The sequence below is a fragment of the Vipera ursinii genome, assembly GCF_947247035.1.
Source record: "Vipera ursinii genome assembly, chromosome: 2".
Classification (NCBI taxonomy): domain Eukaryota; kingdom Metazoa; phylum Chordata; class Lepidosauria; order Squamata; family Viperidae; genus Vipera; species Vipera ursinii.
Genome location: NC_139513.1, coordinates 56,174,555 through 56,191,223, shown reverse-complemented (window position 1 = coordinate 56,191,223; position 16,669 = coordinate 56,174,555). Strand labels below are relative to the sequence as shown.

Genomic DNA, 16,669 nt, shown 5'->3' with positions numbered 1-16,669 from the left:
CCCTGGGGGCCACCAGTCGACATTCCTTGACCGGAGGCACCCTGAGGAGGCCCTCTCTGTGGGCACGCACAGGGCGGAGGGGAGTTGACGCCGGCAGCACGTGGTCCTCGAGGAAGAATTTGAAATGATAATTGTGAAACATAGTAAATGTTTCATTTCACCCTTTATACGCAGGTTGACTGTTGTTGCAGTGCAGCACAGCTAGAAGATTCCCAGCTTAAGGAAAACTGATTTGGGGTAGAGTAGCTTTGTTGAGGTTAAGAAGTCCATTTTTTCTTAATCATATCTGATTGGCAGAGACTGCCCGGACAGTACCAGCAGCTTTCTTGGCAAAATTTTTCAGAAGTGGTTTTCTGAACTAAAACTCAAGGTCTACCCATTTCTGTCTTTACATCAGGGGTGTCAAACTCGTATGATGTGTCGCAACGTATCGTGACTTTCTTTCCATTGCCGGCAATGGGGTGGGTGCAGTTTTGCCATGATGCATCCAGCCCATGGGCCGGCAGTTTGACAGCCCTGCTTTACACTAAATTAGCTCTCTAGGCAATTACTAGAGAGTGCTGCCATCTAGTGGTATCACTATCCTGATCACCACAACCTTAATTTAGATGCACTGGATTGTACAGTACTTTCCGTTGAAAAAAGTAATCTAAGATTAAGGTGCACTTTAGCAGGGCTTGTGCAAGAGGCTGAACCCTACATCTTAATTAATAAAAAGTGGCAGCTTAACATGATGTCACAGAACATACTTGGATAATGACTAGAGTCTCAAAGAGTGCAGTACCACAACTTTTGTGCATAGAGCAATCTTGCTGCTGTCACCATATATAAAATCAGAGTTCCAATTTTTCCCCCCAATTCTCTTTCCATTAGGCTCAGAAGGAAAGTTTCTGGTTTAATCTTTATATTCACTTTAAGAATTTTCTGCATTGATATATGAACCCTACTCCAATATTTCTTTGCCTTATCATATGTCCACCATAAATGATTAAAAGTCCCTTCTTTTTCCTTCTTCATTTCCAACATTCATTTGAAATACTTTTATACATTCAAGATCTAGATAACTTATCTGGTGTTAAATACCAGCGATACATCATTTTGTAAAAAAAATTCTTTTAGGTTATAATTTAATGTGAATTTTAAGCCTTTTACCCACATATTCTCACATTGTTCAAACATCACATTATACCCATAATTCCTTGCTCACTGGATCATACAGTGTTTTACACGTTCATTTTCCAAATTCAATTTTAATATCATCTTATAGACCTTGGCAATTAAATGATCATCACTACCACATAGTAGGATTTCCAATTCATTTTTAGCAAACTCAAAACCATGGCCTTTTTTGTCTAGTTTAAATCTTTTCTTCATTTGTTGATAGGTAAACCATTAGAAGCATGACCTTCTAATTCTAATTCGGCGGAGAGGGCGACTGAGAGTTATCCTAGCGGCGATGATGTTTCCTGTGCTGCCTCGGACCGCTTGTGTAGGCAACGGCGTCTTTGGACCGCTTCAATGGAGCAACAGGCGGTCTTTACACCGCTTTTGGACCGTTTTAACGGCGGTGACGCTTCTAGACCATTTTGCCCATTTTGGCCCGTCTACTCTTCTGCCTGAATATATAACTTTGTCTGCCTCCCCCTCTCCCCTTTGGATTCGGTCGGTCCTGGGTACCAGCCATGGTGGGAGAGTGGCTGACTTTTACATCTGCAGCCCCATAGAGGTGGGAGCTCTATGGGGCATGCCTACCCAGAGTATATCTTTGACCATCCCCAGGTACAGAGTTACTACCTGCCGTGAGAGGGCGGGGGGGACCTGTTTACTGGGGCACCCAGCTAAGTGTAGCTGGGTGTGGATCCAGATATTTTCTTTTCTGGCCTTCGACCCTCCTATGGACATGATCATCTCCGGGACTACCTATTCTGGACTTGCTGGACTAATATGCGACAATATTCTAGCACGGACTTGCTCGCCCTCAGGGGTGCCCCCCTCTCCTGGGTGCGACCCGCCTCTTTAAATTCTAACCTCGATGAAGGGCCCGAGTTTTGGGTCTCTGAGAGATGGCTGGACAGGGGCAGGGGCCATCAACATAAATGTAATAAGAGGCCCCTGATTATGTTTTTATCAAAAATTTTTACGGGGTTGGGGAGAGGGGTGGGAGATAGGGGTTGTTTGGCTTTGGGGGGCGGCCAATCAACCATAGTTCAGGCCAGACTTGGGTCTGACCGCGCGGGGGGAGAACGAGGGGTCGTTGTCTCCGGGGCTCATGAGCGGGTCGTGGGATTACCAATTCCCACGACGGGGAATGGCAGCAGGCGGATAGACAGGGGGCCATATCGTTACCGGGAGCGCCGTCTCCGCTATTTGCAAGCGGTGGGGCGCTCCGACCCTCTGCTTCTTTCCCGAGGTTCCGGGAGCGAGGATGTGCAGCCTCCTGAGCTCAGGCTGGTGTACCTGAATGCCAGGTCCGTGGTTAACAAAGCTCCCCTTGTTAGGGATTTAGTTGAGGGTGAGCATGCGGACCTGGCTTGCATCACGGAGACTTGGTTGGGCCCAGAGGGTGGGGTCCCTTTGGTTGACCTTTGCCCACCAGGCTTCCGGGTGCTACACCAGCCTCGAGCTCAGCGTAGGGGTGGGGGTGTGGCGGTGATTGTTAGGGAGACCTTATGTCCGCGGGAGACCACCGTTCCTCAGATAGTCGGGTGTGAGTCTCTCTTTATGAGATTTGGCTCTGGGGCGCAGCTGGGCTTGCTGCTCGTGTACATTTCGCCTAGTCGCGTAGCGGCAGCCCTGCCCGAGCTGCTCGATATCCTCTCGGGGTTGGTGGTTGAGTTCCCCAAACTTATAGTTTTGGGAGACGTCAACCTACCATCCCTGGGAGGTTCATCTGAGCTTGCTCGGGAGTTCATGGCTTCCATGACGGCCATGGACCTGACGCAGGTAATTTCTGAGCCAACTCATGAGGGAGGCCACACCCTTGACCTGATTTTCTTATCTGGACGGTGGTTAGATGATCTTGGTGGGGGCTTTCCATTTATTATGCCCCTGTCATGGACCGATCATCACCTCCTGCGGCTGGTCTTCCATTTTGCCACCCCCCGCCATGGGGGTACGGAGCCAACTAGATGGTACCGCCCCAGACGCCTAATGGATCCTGATAGATTCCAAGCGGCGCTGGGGTCCCCACCTGCCTCCATTGCTCACAGCTCGGCGGATGCCTTAGTGGAAGCCTGGGAAAGGGCAGCCACTGAGGCACTCGACCGGGTTGTACCCTTGCGGCCCCTGACCCGGCACAGATCCCAGCGAGCTCCATGGTTCTCCGCGGAGCTCCGGGAGATGAAGCGTCGGAAACGGGGCCTAGAGAGCTGCTGGAGGTCCAGCCGATCTGAACCCGACCGATTGCGGTTAAGAACCTACATTAGGTCTTATCTCGCTGCGATGAGGGAGGCGAGGTGTAATTACTTCTCCACCCTCATCGCGTCCGCAGATAATCGCCCGGCCGCCTTGTTTAGGGTGACTCGCTCCCTTCTTAATCAGGAGGTGAGGGAGGATCCCTTGCAGGGTCGTGCCGAGGAGTTTAGTCAACATCTGTCAGATAAAATCGCTCAGATTCGGACCGGTTTGGACTCCAGCTGGGCAGAGTCTGGCGATCAGGACGCGGGCGGTCTTGTCAATGTTATCTGGGAGGAGTTTGATTCTGTGACCCCTGATGAAGTGGACAGGATTATGGGGAAGCTGAGTTCCACCACATGTTTATTGGACCCGTGCCCTTCTTGGCTGGTTTATGCAGCTAGGGAGAGGACACGAGGCTGGCTCCAGGCGGTTATATCTGCTTCTTTGAGCGAGGGTTATTTCCCCACCATCTTGAAGGAGGCGGTGGTGAGACCTCTCCTCAAGAAGCCTGCCTTGGACCCAGCTGTATTGAACAACTTTCGTCCAGTCTCCAACCTTCGCTTCCTTGCGAAGGTTGTTGAGAGTGTGGTGGCGCATCAGCTCCCCCTGGTCCTGGATGAAGCGGATTATCTGGACCCTTACCAATCGGGTTTCAGGCCTGGGCACAGCACGGAGACGGCATTGGTCGCTCTGGTGAATGATCTCTGGAGGGCTCGGGATAGGGGATATTCCTCTGTCCTAGTCCTATTAGACCTCTCGGCGGCTTTCGATACCATCGACCATGGTATCCTGCTGCAGCGTCTCAGGGGATTGGGAGTGGGAGGCACGGTTTTCCAGTGGTTCTCCTCCTATCTCCTGGGACACTCGCAGTCGGTGTTGGCAGGGGGGCAGAGGTCGACCCCTAGGACTCTCACTTGTGGAGTTCCTCAGGGGTCGGTCCTCTCGCCTCTCCTGTTCAACATCTATATGAAACCGCTGGGTGAGATCATTCGTGGTTTTGGAGTTGGGTATCATCAATATGCTGATGATACCCAACTTTTTATTTCGACCCCAAACCACCCCAGTGATGCCCTCGCTGTGATGTCCCGTTGCCTGGAGGCGGTTCGGGTCTGGATGGGAGGAACAGACTTCAACTCAACCCTGACAAGACTGAGTGGCTGTACATTCCGGCTTCCCGGGACACCTGGGACGTTCCACCTCTTTCTATGGGGGGTGAGCTTTTACCCCCTGTGGATAGGGCTCGCAACTTGGGAGTCCTCCTAGATTCACGACTCACTCTGGAGGATCACATAGTGGCCGTGACTAGGGGGGCTTTCGCCCAGGTTCGCCTGGTGCGCCAGTTGCGACCCTATCTGGACCGGGAGGCCTTATGTACGGTCACTCATGCGCTCGTGACCTCTCGCCTAGACTACTGTAACGCTCTCTACATGGGACTTCCCTTGAAGACTACTCGGAGGCTCCAACTGGTACAGAATGCGGCCGCGAGAGTTGTCTTGGGAGTTTCCCGGTACTCCCATGTTACACCTTTGCTCCGTGAGCTGCATTGGTTGCCAGTTGTCTTCCGGGTAAGGTTCAAGGTTTTGGTTATGATCTTTAAGTCCCTACATGGCATGGGTCCGCGATACCTCGAGGACCACCTGCTGCCGGCGTCGACTCCCCTCCGCCCTGTGCGCGCCCACAGAGAGGGCCTCCTCAGGGTGCCTCCTGTCAAGGAATGTCGACTGGTGGCCCCCAGGGGGAGGGCCTTCTCTGTGGGTGCTCCGGCGTTATGGAACCAACTGCCGGTAGAGCTCCGGATGGCATCAGACCTCCGATCCTTCCGTCGTGGGTTGAAGACCCATTTATTTGAACTAGCGGGTCTGGCCTGATGGGGGTACATGGGTTTTTTTATATAGGCTTGTTTTATTATTGGTTTTAACTTGGGCATTGATTTAATTGTTTTTAATGTTTGTATTGTTATTTATATTTATGCCCTGTGAACCGCCCTGAGTCCCCTTGGGAGAAGGGCGGTATAAAAATCTCAATAAATTAAATTAAATTAAAAATTAATTCTTTCCTAGACTTGAGGATGGGGTCTCCAGAATTGAAAGATACTATTTTACCATACATCCACCAGTCTGGCTTCATCAGCATTTCTTTTCTAAAGAAAGCTTTTTTAAAACTTGTTTTATATTTATTCCAGACTCTTAATATGGTGCGTCTGTCAGGGCCCACTTCAAATCCTCATCCTAAGAAAGTAGAACTCGTGGAAGCAGTTTCTTCCAAAAGGATCTTTTATTAGGAGAAGTTGATAGCAGGCATAATAGACAGGATCTGAGGGTTTCCCGCTCAGATCAATAGGTTAAAAGTGTCCCAAGCAAAACCCCACCCCATAGTTCGGTCAGTTCAAACGGGCCAATCCCCAGGTGTTAAGTTTGTTGTGGGAAAAAGGAGATGACATCAGGCTGTCTCCAGGGCTGCAGCGATGTTTTGTCGGCTTTTTGCACCTTCTCTTGAGAATGTGGAGATAAACCAGTTGCCGGAGTACATTCCTTTGTTCTCCCCTACTTTACTAGCTGAGAACAAGGGGAATGTTCACAGAAGAAATATGCAGAAACAGCAAAGTGCTACATTGTAGTGATAGAGGAAGTCAAGGCAATAACCCGCAAGCATTTCCCCCTCCCCTCCAGGAGCATGGTAGAACCCAGGAAGAAAAGAGAATGAGATTTGGGTTAGGAAAATAAGAAGGGGTCAGGATAGGAAGAAAAGGGGCCCATTAAAGAATGGGTTCTGATAATAATGATTATTAAAATCAACATTTACTTTAACTTTTTCGTACCATAAATACCCATGCCATCCAAATGGGAAGATGGGAACAATACTGTAGAAAAGCTCAGAGTTATTTTCATCAACCAAAGCTGAAATATATTTTTATTTCCTATAATATTTTATATAGTGTTTGGAATACTGTACAAAACTCTAGTAAAGGGAAGCAGGGAAGCAATGGCAAATTGAAGAGTGGGCTGATGACCAAGGCAGAAGAAAGAGCCAGTGAATGAATTGGCTCCCTAAACTCCTCTCCAGATTAAGGGGAGGACCTGGGATCCCTCATAGTTCTCCATACAGATGCTCCCCACAATGAGACCGTAAGACAGCAATTTGTGGCGGGTTTTACAGCTCTGGAAGTCTTGCCCAAATTGCATTTGGAGCCTTTAGTTCACTTCTTGTCTTAATAGCTTTCACTGATATGGCTTGTAAATTGCTTTTCTGGATACCAAGAACCTTGAGAAGGATAAGTTTTACTACATTGGGTGATTTTCTTCAATTCTCATGGAAAAAAGTTTCATGTCAGTTTAAGAACTTAAAGAAAAATATATTATTTGGAAATAAGCATTAATTTCAGAGTGTTTTAAACAGACCAAGGGCCAGCTTGATTGGAAATAAGATTTTGAACTAAGAACATTTCCTATTTAAAATCCTATTTAAAATATAAGAATATTTTGAATTTAAGTGTGAGAAATCTCCCTGGGAAAATGTGGATTAGAGAAAAATATAATAAGAGGAGTATTTAGGACAAAACCAGCTAAAGTACTTTTCTTTAATCCTGGTCCTCTCTGCAGCCTCAAAGCTCTGACAGGAGTTTCCTATTGTTTTCAGCTGAGAAAAAGGGAAAAACTATAAAACAGTTTCTGGGGAACTACCAGAGGATTGGAAAAGAGCTGATGTAGTTCCCATCTTCAAAAAAGGGAAAAAATGGATCCAGGATACTAGAGTCCACTAATTTTGTCACCTGGTCAAAGAATGAAATAAGATTTGTCTGGCATGATCTGTTTTTGACAAACCCATGTTGGCTTTTGCTAATGACTTTGTTTGCCTCTAGGCGCTTGCTGATTCGTTGCTTGATTATCTTTTCCAAGATCTTCCCAGGTATTGAGGTCAGGCTGATAGGTCAGTAATTTCCTGGATCTATTTTTTCCCCTTTTTTGAAGGTGGGAATTACATCACCTCTTTTCCAGTCCTCTGGTAGTTCCCCAGTGCTCCAGGATCTTTGAAAAATATAGTTCAGTGTGTCAGAATCCATTTATATCATATTCATAAATGTATGTTTCAAACATTATTCCATGGATTCTGCCATCTCCCGAAGAGGAGGGAATGGATGTGTATTGAATCAGTATTAGGCATTTCAAAAGAAAAGAGAAGCCTTTTGAACTGGGAAACAAAATGGGGGGGCTAGCATCTGGCTTGTGTCACGGAAAAGAGCAATAAACATAAAAGGTCCTAAGTTCCTTTTTCCCACGAGAGGGATGATACGAGGTAAATGATGGGGGACTGACCAAATGGAGTTAAGGGGGATTAAACCGGGAACTCTTTATAAGGGTTTAGTTCGTGGGACAATATTAAGTCCTGTCTTGTATTCCTACAACCAAGCATGTCATAGTAAAGATTCTTTTTGGACTAGATTTGACTCCAAGAGTTTTGTCTTCCTAAGACGTGGTTTGGGGTGGGTCCTGACACAGTGGTTTTGAGATCACATCTGCCAGTTCCTTGAGAACCTTGGGGTGTAATCCATCTGGTCCTGGTGATTTGAACTCATCTAGGGTGGATAGGTGTTCCCTTGCCATTTTCTTGCCTATCTTCACTTGTGTTTCTAATCTGTTTTTTACGGTACTGTTCTTGATAGGTTTGACTTTTTCCTTTTGTGTAAACACGGATGCAAAAAATGAGTTGAGTAGTTCTGCTTTCTCCCTGTTGCTTGTCACCTTCATGCCACTTTCTCCCACTAATGTACCAATCATTTCCTTAACTTTTTTCTTGTTTTTTACATGCTGAAAGCTTCTTCTTTTGTTATTTTTTTACTGTTGTTGAAAGCCTTAGTTCATTTTGAGCCTTAGCTTTCCTCACTCCAACTCTATTATTATTATTGTTATTGTTGTTGTTTCAGTAGAAAAGCCAATTCTAAAAGATATATATGTAAACTGTGTCATTTTTGTTGATTGTCCAACTAACAGATTCATTTGGTTACTAAAGATGGTTTTCTAATGTTTGGGACTCAAAAAACTGCCTTAGCCAATAAACCAAACTACATCTCGGTTTCTTTTCATTTTTCCATAAGAAATATGTTTGCACATTTATAGGATGAGATTTACAAACAATGCTTGTATTTTTTAGCATTTTTAATATGGAATTCATTTGTATGCACAATAATGTTTTGATGGTTTTTCCATTAAATATTTTTAACGGAGGACTGTGGAAAAGTCACTAAAAGCTAGCTTAAACTTTGTCCCATCGATTCTTATCTCCTATTCCATTATTTTTCATACATTAGTTCAAAGCTATCCCCAACATTTTGAAGACAGGTAACCATACAACAGTTTCAGGGCTATCATCATGGCTCTGAAACACATTTTAAAGCCATCATTGTGGTTTTAAAAACAGTACTCCTTTTTCCCTTGAAGGATGTCATGTCGAGTCTGTGATATTCCACTTCAAACAATTTTTTCTGTTTTTCATCTGATTGAAGCAAAATGCTTCAAATTAGTACTGCACTTTTGGGCCCCATTCCCCTCGGGCAAGCCCAATTGAATTCAGTGGGACTTCTGACTTCAGGTTTGCCACATGGCCGCCATGAATGGATGTTCTCTCTTCCCCGTTCAGTTTCAGATCGCTGGGGGGCCCTGAAAAGGGCCGAAAGTCACCCGGAAGAGGTGACCAGCAAGGAGGGGCTTTCGCTGGATCGCAGGAGAGCAACAACTCTCCCGTCAGAGCTGGAGATTCCCTCCAGACTGGCGGACGAAAGGACCGGCCATAGAAACATGGCTCGTCCCTATGCTGCTAACAGCCAAAGTCACATCTACCATCTGACAACCTTAAAGCAGCGTGGAAGAGACTGGATGAGATCTACTCTCTTACATGCTAATTACTTACTTACCTGCATAAGCTGCTAAAGTACTTTCCCCCCTGTGGTGAGGGAAGGGGAATTTTAGCCCTCCCTCCAGAAACAGTGGCGACTGATTACCCAGGGGAGTTTAAAACGTTGGAAAACTACTGGGATCCTAATTGGAACTTTACTTCCTAAAATTAGTGGATTATAAGATTTGTAACACTCTACTTTTTATTTTTCTCTGATTTTTACTCACTATTTTTGATGAAGATCTGGGGTTTTTTCTTTTAAAATAGAAGGAAAAAACTGAAAAGATCCAAATAACTCTGGGGTGATATCTGGTGGCTAAAATTGAGATTGTAAAGTGCAATTCCTTAAGAGAGACCTATTGACAGCTTTGAAAATAGATAAGATATAAATTACCTCAGACACCAGCTGCAAGAAACTCAGCTCAGCTCCTTACTTAGTAGATTCTCTGACTGTAAGCTTTCATTTTAATATACTATAATGGAAGAAGAACAGGAATGGATTTATGCCACAGAGGAAGAACAGGAACAAACTCTTTGCATGTTAAAAGCGATTATCCTTACTTTCCTTATAATTGGTGATGAATTAAGAAGTGGCAGGAAAAAAACAAGAAACCAGCCTGGATATGCAAACTCAAATCATGACTTTAACTAAACAATCATCTATACAGGATTCTACAGAGAAAGCGAAGCAATCAAATATTATGACAGAAGACTTAGATATTCAACAAAAACAGATAATGGAAAACACAGAAAAGAAATTGATAATAGAGAACAAAGAAAGGACCCTTCTTATAAACCAGAAGGAATCCGAAGATCAAAAAGAAAAGCAGACAAAAGAGAAGATAAATACTGCGGGACAACTACGCTGAGTCGGAAAAATAAGAAGACGACCTGCTAGATCAGCTAGCCCTCTTGAGAAAACAGCAATTGGATGGTTTTTTCAACATTTAAAAGCAAAGACATGAAGGATGATTTGGCAAAGAAGAAAAGCTAGAATAAGACTGAAAAGTATTGGGGTTTTGACTTACATATGAGATTTAAAATAGAATATATTTAAATGAATAGAACATGTATTCTAAATAGAAGATATTGTAATGACTTGAGATAAAAAGTTTTTTGGTTATATAAAATCTAGAACCATAAATACTGAAATAAGAATATTATATTGTTTTTACTAGTTTGTTAAGGTAAAGGTAAAGGTTCCCCGCACATGTGTGCTAGTTGTTTCCGACTCTAGGGGCCGGTGCTCATCTCCGTTTCAAAGCCGAAGAGCCAGCGCTTGTCCGAGGACATCTCTGTGGTCATGTGGCCGGCATGACTGGATGCCAAAGACACACGGAACGCTGTTACCTTCCCACCGTAGTGGTCCCTATTTTTCTACTTGCATTTTTACGTGCTTTCGAACTGCTAGGTTGGCAGAAGCTTACGCGGCACTCGGGATTCAACCTGCCAAACTGCAGACCTTCTGATCGACAGGCTCAGCGTCCTAACCCACTGAGCCACCACGTCCCTTATTATTAAGGTAGATGGTAGAATCTATATATAAGGTGTGTATTTTAAATATTAAATTGTGTGAGGAATTGTGATAAAGAAATTGTGGTTAATTAAAAATATTAAATGTTAAATTAAAATATTAAGGGAAAATTAATTATCAGGTTACTGACTGGCTAAAAGTTTGACTGCTTAAAAATAATTAAGATTTGAATTCAAGATATCGTTATGAGCTGAGATAAAGGTTAAGTAAAACCAAGAAGAAATTTTGGCCGTTAAATTTGAAGTGCAAAGATATTTGAGAATTACTAGAAAAATAAAAACTTTACTTTGTATTATTAATTGGTTGATGCAGTTGATGAGAATCATGTACAGATAAAAGGTATCTGGAACCTTAAACTGTGGTGGGAGGAATCGTGATAGAAATTGGGGTCACTTAAAATTTGGAAATTACAAAGATTAAACGTTAAATTTAAAATATTAATGGGAAATTAAAGTTAAGAAAAACTTATCAGGTAATAGATTGTCTAAAAGATGGAATGTTGAATTAATTAAGATATGTATAAACTGAAGACTATTGATGAAGGTTAGAAAGTTGTTTTTTACTTGATTGATAGAATAAGAATTAAGTTGGTTTGAACATGAGGCAGTGTATAATACGGGGGAATGAGAGGGAACTGGTTGTTGTAATACTTTGAGATTTGTATTGATTACATTTAAATGGAATGGAATTGCTGTACGTACCCAGTCGCCAAGTTGCTTTTCAAATATGTAAATGTAATATTGGAAAATCAATAAAAAACTTAGGGGGAAAAATAAATTCAGCGGGACTTCTGAGAGGACACGCCTAAGATTTTGCACGGAAAATCAGTGCAACTCTTCCAACATCTGCACAGAAACCCCACGAGAACGGGACCGCAGCTTTAACATGCCCATTTCTGGCTTCTGACTTCCATTACAATTATTCGTCGTTAAGCTCTTTGCTTTATCTTACGTGTGGCGAAATAAGCAAGACGACCCGGATTTGGACTCTTTCTGTTAAAAGCTGCCAGGCTGGCTACCTTTGAATTTTATTTACTTAAAGACAAGCCCATCTGGATTTATTTTGGACGATAGTCTAACGAAGGCACAGAGGCGGGAATTGGTTTCGAGATCGTCGTAATTAATTATCGCGCTGCTGCCCGAGGAACTACCTTCAGCACGTCCATCCCCGTCTTTAGCCAACCCACTCGCCTTTTCTGTCGGAGGAACTACACGTCAGCCTTGCCTTTAACACACCGAGAAGCAGAAAAAAACCGGCCACAGGAAGTGCCCGGGGAGCAGGTTATTCTTGAGACTGAAGTCGCTTTGCAGCGCCCAGGTAGATTGCCGGAACAGGGTGGGCACGGCGGGCAGCCCTAACGAGGTCTCCGTAATGCAAAACAGGGAGCGGGGAGGTTGGCTTGGCTACGGTTAGGAAGTCACACCAGCCGCTGCAGCGACGAGGAAGAAGCAAACGGATGGGACTGAGGAATGCCGGAGCGGGCGCTGCGCCACTGGCTAGGGCAGGCGGATTAGCGGTACGTGGGTTTTCCCGGAGAGTAAAGGACTCTGGGACTCCCGAGGCCCGGCAGCCACTGGCAATCCTTCATTGGAAGCCGGGCCGTGGCCGGGGAGCTTCCTCGGCGGAGCCGATTCCCGCTACCCTGAGCTTTTCTTCTGGGCGGCCATGCTGGCCACATCTCCTGAGTTTGGCAGCGGGTGCAACGCGAGGCAGTGTTTGGCGGGGCTGTTGGGTGGAGTGCAAGAACTTTAGGTCCTTTCAGATCAATCCCTCGGCCTTAAAAGGGTTAAAAGATGCCGAGGCTGGTGCACAGCCCGCCGCGCCGTAATAGGCGAGCGATCCTATCGCGTAAAAGACGGGGGAACCTCATTCCGAATATACGTCGCTCATCAAAGCATAGCTGGGTCTGGTAGCGGGCGCTGCTTTCTTTCTAAACGCGCAACCGTGTATGCAGACTAGGCCTCTGCCTTAATGCGTGCTTAAAGTTGCCAAACTGCTGGAAGGTTTGAGAAAACAAAATCAGAGGCAAATAAGTTATAATAGAAAATCGGTAAAAGATCGCGGACTGTCCTGTGGGATTGTTTACCAACCTGTTAATAATAATAAAGTTGGAAGGGACCTTGGAGGTCATCTAGTCCAACCCCCTGCTCAGGCAGGAAACCTATACCATTTCAGACAAATGGCTGTCCAGTCTCTTCTTAAAAACTCCCAGTGTTAGAGCATTCACAGCTTCGGGAGGCAGGTTGTCCCACTGATTGATTAATCGTTGTAACCATCAGAAAATTTCTCCTTAGTTCTAGGTTGCTTCTCTGGTTAGTTTCCATCAGTTGCTTTTTGTCCTGCCTTCAGGTGCTTTGGAGAATAGCTTGTGTTATGTACTGGGCTCTTGTGAAATGTGGGTTGCTGGAGCAGCTAATGGCTCTCCATTAACCCAGACTACTGTCTCCTGTGCTGCAATTGGCTATCTCCAGGCGGCAATGGTTGATTCATAGGGGCTAGACCACAGGTCGGCAACCTGCGGCTCCGGAGCCGCATGCGGCTCTTTGAGCCGTCTCTTGCGGCTCCCAGCCGCCCGGTGCGCGCGCACCTCTTCCAACGGGCAGTGGTGCGCACGCACCTCTCCAAATGGAGAGTGGCACCGCCCGTTTGGAGAGGTGCACGCGCACCTCCCCGAATGGGCGGAGGTGCGCGCGCACCTCCCCAAACCTTTGGAGAGGTGCGCGCGTACCTCCGCGCGAATGGGCAGCGGTGCCGCTCTTTCAGGAAGCCCGCCTCGGCCCGTCTGTGAAGCTGCTGAAAGCGGCAGCTTAGCAGACGGGCCGCGGCAGCTTCCGCAAAGAGCGGCGCCCCTGCCCATTCCGAGAGGTGCGCGCGCACCTCTCCGAACGACCGGAGGTGCGCGCGCACCTCCCCAAACCTTTGGGGAGGTGCGCGCGTACCTCCGCGCGAACGGGCAGCGGTGCCGCTCTTTCAGGAAGCTGCCGCTTTCGGCAGCTTCCTGAAAGAGCGGCGCCGCTGCCCCTTCGCTTTCGGCAGCTTCCTGAAAGAGCGGCGCTGCTGCCCCTTCGCACGGAGGTACGCGCGCACCTCCCCAAAGGTTTGGGGAGGTGCGTGCGCAACTCCGGTCGTTCGGAGAACGGGCAGCGGTGCCGCTCTTTCAGGAAGCTGCCGCTTTCGGCAGCTTCCTGAAAGAGCGGCGCCGCTGCCCCTTCGCTTTCGGCAGCTTCCTGAAAGAGCGGCGCCGCTGCCCCTTCGCTTTCGGCAGCTTCCTGAAAGAGCGGCGCTGCTGCCCCTTCGCACGGAGGTACGCGCGCACCTCCCCAAAGGTTTGGGGAGGTGCGCGCGCAACTCCGGTCGTTCGGAGAGGTGCGCGCGCACCTCTCGGAATGGGCAGGGGCGCCGCTCTTTGCGGAAGCTGCCGCGGCCCGTTTGCTAAGCTGCCGCTTTCGGCAGCTTCACAGACGGGCCGCGGCGGGCTTCCTGAAAGAGCGGCACCGCTGCCCCTTCGCACGGAGGTACGCGCGCACCTCCCCAAAGGTTTGGGGAGGTGCGCGCGCACCTCCGGTCGTTCGGAGAGGTGCGCGCGCACCTCTCGGAATGGGCAGGGGCGCCGCTCTTTGCGGAAGCTGCCACGGCCCGTCTGCAAAGCTGCCGAAAGCGGCAGCTTTGCAGACGGGCCGTCGCCATCGGGCAACCGGGAACCGGTTCCATCTCATTTTTTTAAAAATGGCAGCCGCGTGCGTCCGCGCATGCGCAAAAAAACTTTTTGCGCATGCGCGTGCATGGACACACGCACGCGGCTCCCTCTTTTTTTAATTTGTGATGGAACCGGTTCCCAGTGGCTCTTTTTCTTTTTTAGGTTGCCGACCCCTGGGCTAGACTATATATTGCGGCTAGTTGCAGGCATTTCCCCAGTACAGTTCCAGCAAGAAATAAACAATGAGTTACCCTGTACTGAGTTTAGTGTCTTCATTCCTGCACCTAAGAACCCGCTATTTAACAGCTTGACTCCCTCTTCTTTGTGGCAGCCCCTGAGATATTGGAACACTGCTATCATGTCACCCCTCGTCCTTCTCTTCATTAGATTAGACATAGCCAGTTCCAGCAACCGTTCCTTATATGTTTTAGCCTCTATTCCCCGATCGTCTTTGTTGCTCTTCTCTGTACTCTTTCTAAAGTCTCAACATCTTTTTTACATCATGGTGACTAAGACTGGTTACAGTACAGTATTCCAAGTGTGGCCTTACCAAGGCATTGTAAAGTGGTACTGTGTTAACACTTCATGTGATCTTGATTCTGCCCTTCTGTTACTGCAGCCTACTACTGTGTTGGCTTTTTTGGCAGCTGCAGCACACTGTTGGCTCATAGTTAAGTGATTGGCCACTGGGTCTCCAAGATCCCTCTCACAGTTGCTACTATTGAGCAAGGTGCCATCTACACTATCCCTGTGCATTTGGTTTTTCTTGCCTGAATGTAGAACTTTACTTTTTTTCACCATTGAATTTCATTTTGTTAGATAGCACCCAATGTACAAGTCTGTCAAGATCCTTCTGTATCATAACCCTGTTTTCTGGAGTGTTGGCTATTCCTGCCAGCTTGGTGTCGTCTGCAAATTTGATGAGTGCCCCATCTATCCCCACATCCAAATCGTTGATGAAGATGTTGACGAGCACTGGGCCCAGAACAGAACCCTGGGGCACCCCACTACACACTTCCCTCCATGTAGATGCAGTTCCATTGAGGACCACACACTGAGTACGGCCCGGTCAGCCAGCTACGAATCCATCTGGTGGTGATACTGTCTAACCCACATTTTTCTATCTTATCAAGTAGTAGGTTGTGGTCTACTTTATCAAATACCTTACTGATTGTCACTTGGTCAAAGAATGCAATAAGATTTGTCTGGCATGATCTGTTTTTGACAAACCCATGTGGGCTTTTGGTAATGACTTTCTTTGCCTCTAGGTGTTTTCTGATTCGTTGCTTTATCTTTTCCAAGATCTTCCCAGGTATTTACTTCAGCTCTTTTCCAGTCCTCTGGTAGTTCCCCAGTGCTCCAGGATCTTTGAAAGATATAGTTCTGTGGTTCTGAGATCACATTTGCCAGTTCCTTCATAACCTTGGGGTGTAGTCCATCTGGTCCTGGTGATTTGAACTCATCTAGGGTGGACAGGTGCTCACTTACCATTTTCTTGCTTATCTTAACTTGTGTTTCTACTCTGTTTTTTACAGTACTGTTTTAGATAGTTTGGGCTGTTTTTTCCCTTTGTGTAAATATAGATGCAAAATCCATTGTTGGAATGTATTTTAATGCAACAATACTATAGTAGTATTCAGCTAGTAGTTGGCAATGTGTACAAGTTTGGATCTATGCTATATACTCTTTAGTTCTTAGTAGAGTTTCCTATTTCCTCTTACAATTAAATAGTTGAGCAGTAAAGTACATTGTGGACTGTACTCTTTGTTTGCTTTGTGGTGATATATATAAACAGAATTTCTAACAGGTTATGGGCCCAGAGACTGCATCCAAATTTGCAACATCAGCAGCATAATTGATCATCTGTTTATATGTGGTAACTGGGTTTAATTCATCAAGGTGCGCTTTGGCTTTTGTTTAAATACTGTATGGCTTAGTGGGCATATATTATGGGATCTTAGGTGAGAGATAGGCTTCTTTAGCATATTTAATAACTCAGGGATGGTGGTCTGAAAGAGTTAATTAGTGTGCTTTGCAAATGATCTGTGGTCAATATTGCACTGATAGTTTTTAGAGTTTGCTGTGCATTGAAATTCATTGTGTAGATGTAAATCAGAAATAGAACTTAGCCAACTATTGTATGTTTTTTAATT

The 16,669-nt window shown here is 46.2% G+C and overlaps 1 protein-coding gene across 2 annotated transcripts in view; it reads left to right on the top strand.

Moving 5' to 3' along the window:
• The first annotated feature begins 11,893 nt into the window (after positions 1-11,893).
• The window catches only part of ABHD6 (abhydrolase domain containing 6, acylglycerol lipase), a 29,060-nt gene continuing 24,284 nt past the window's right edge, over positions 11,894-16,669 (top strand). The window contains exon 1 of one of the 2 annotated variants that reach the window (XM_083354327.1): positions 11,894-12,136. The gene's annotated coding sequence lies outside the window, so the exon portion shown is untranslated. Of the gene's footprint in view, positions 12,155-16,669 lie in introns of both variants that reach the window. The other variant, XM_083354328.1, reaches the window with a different exon arrangement.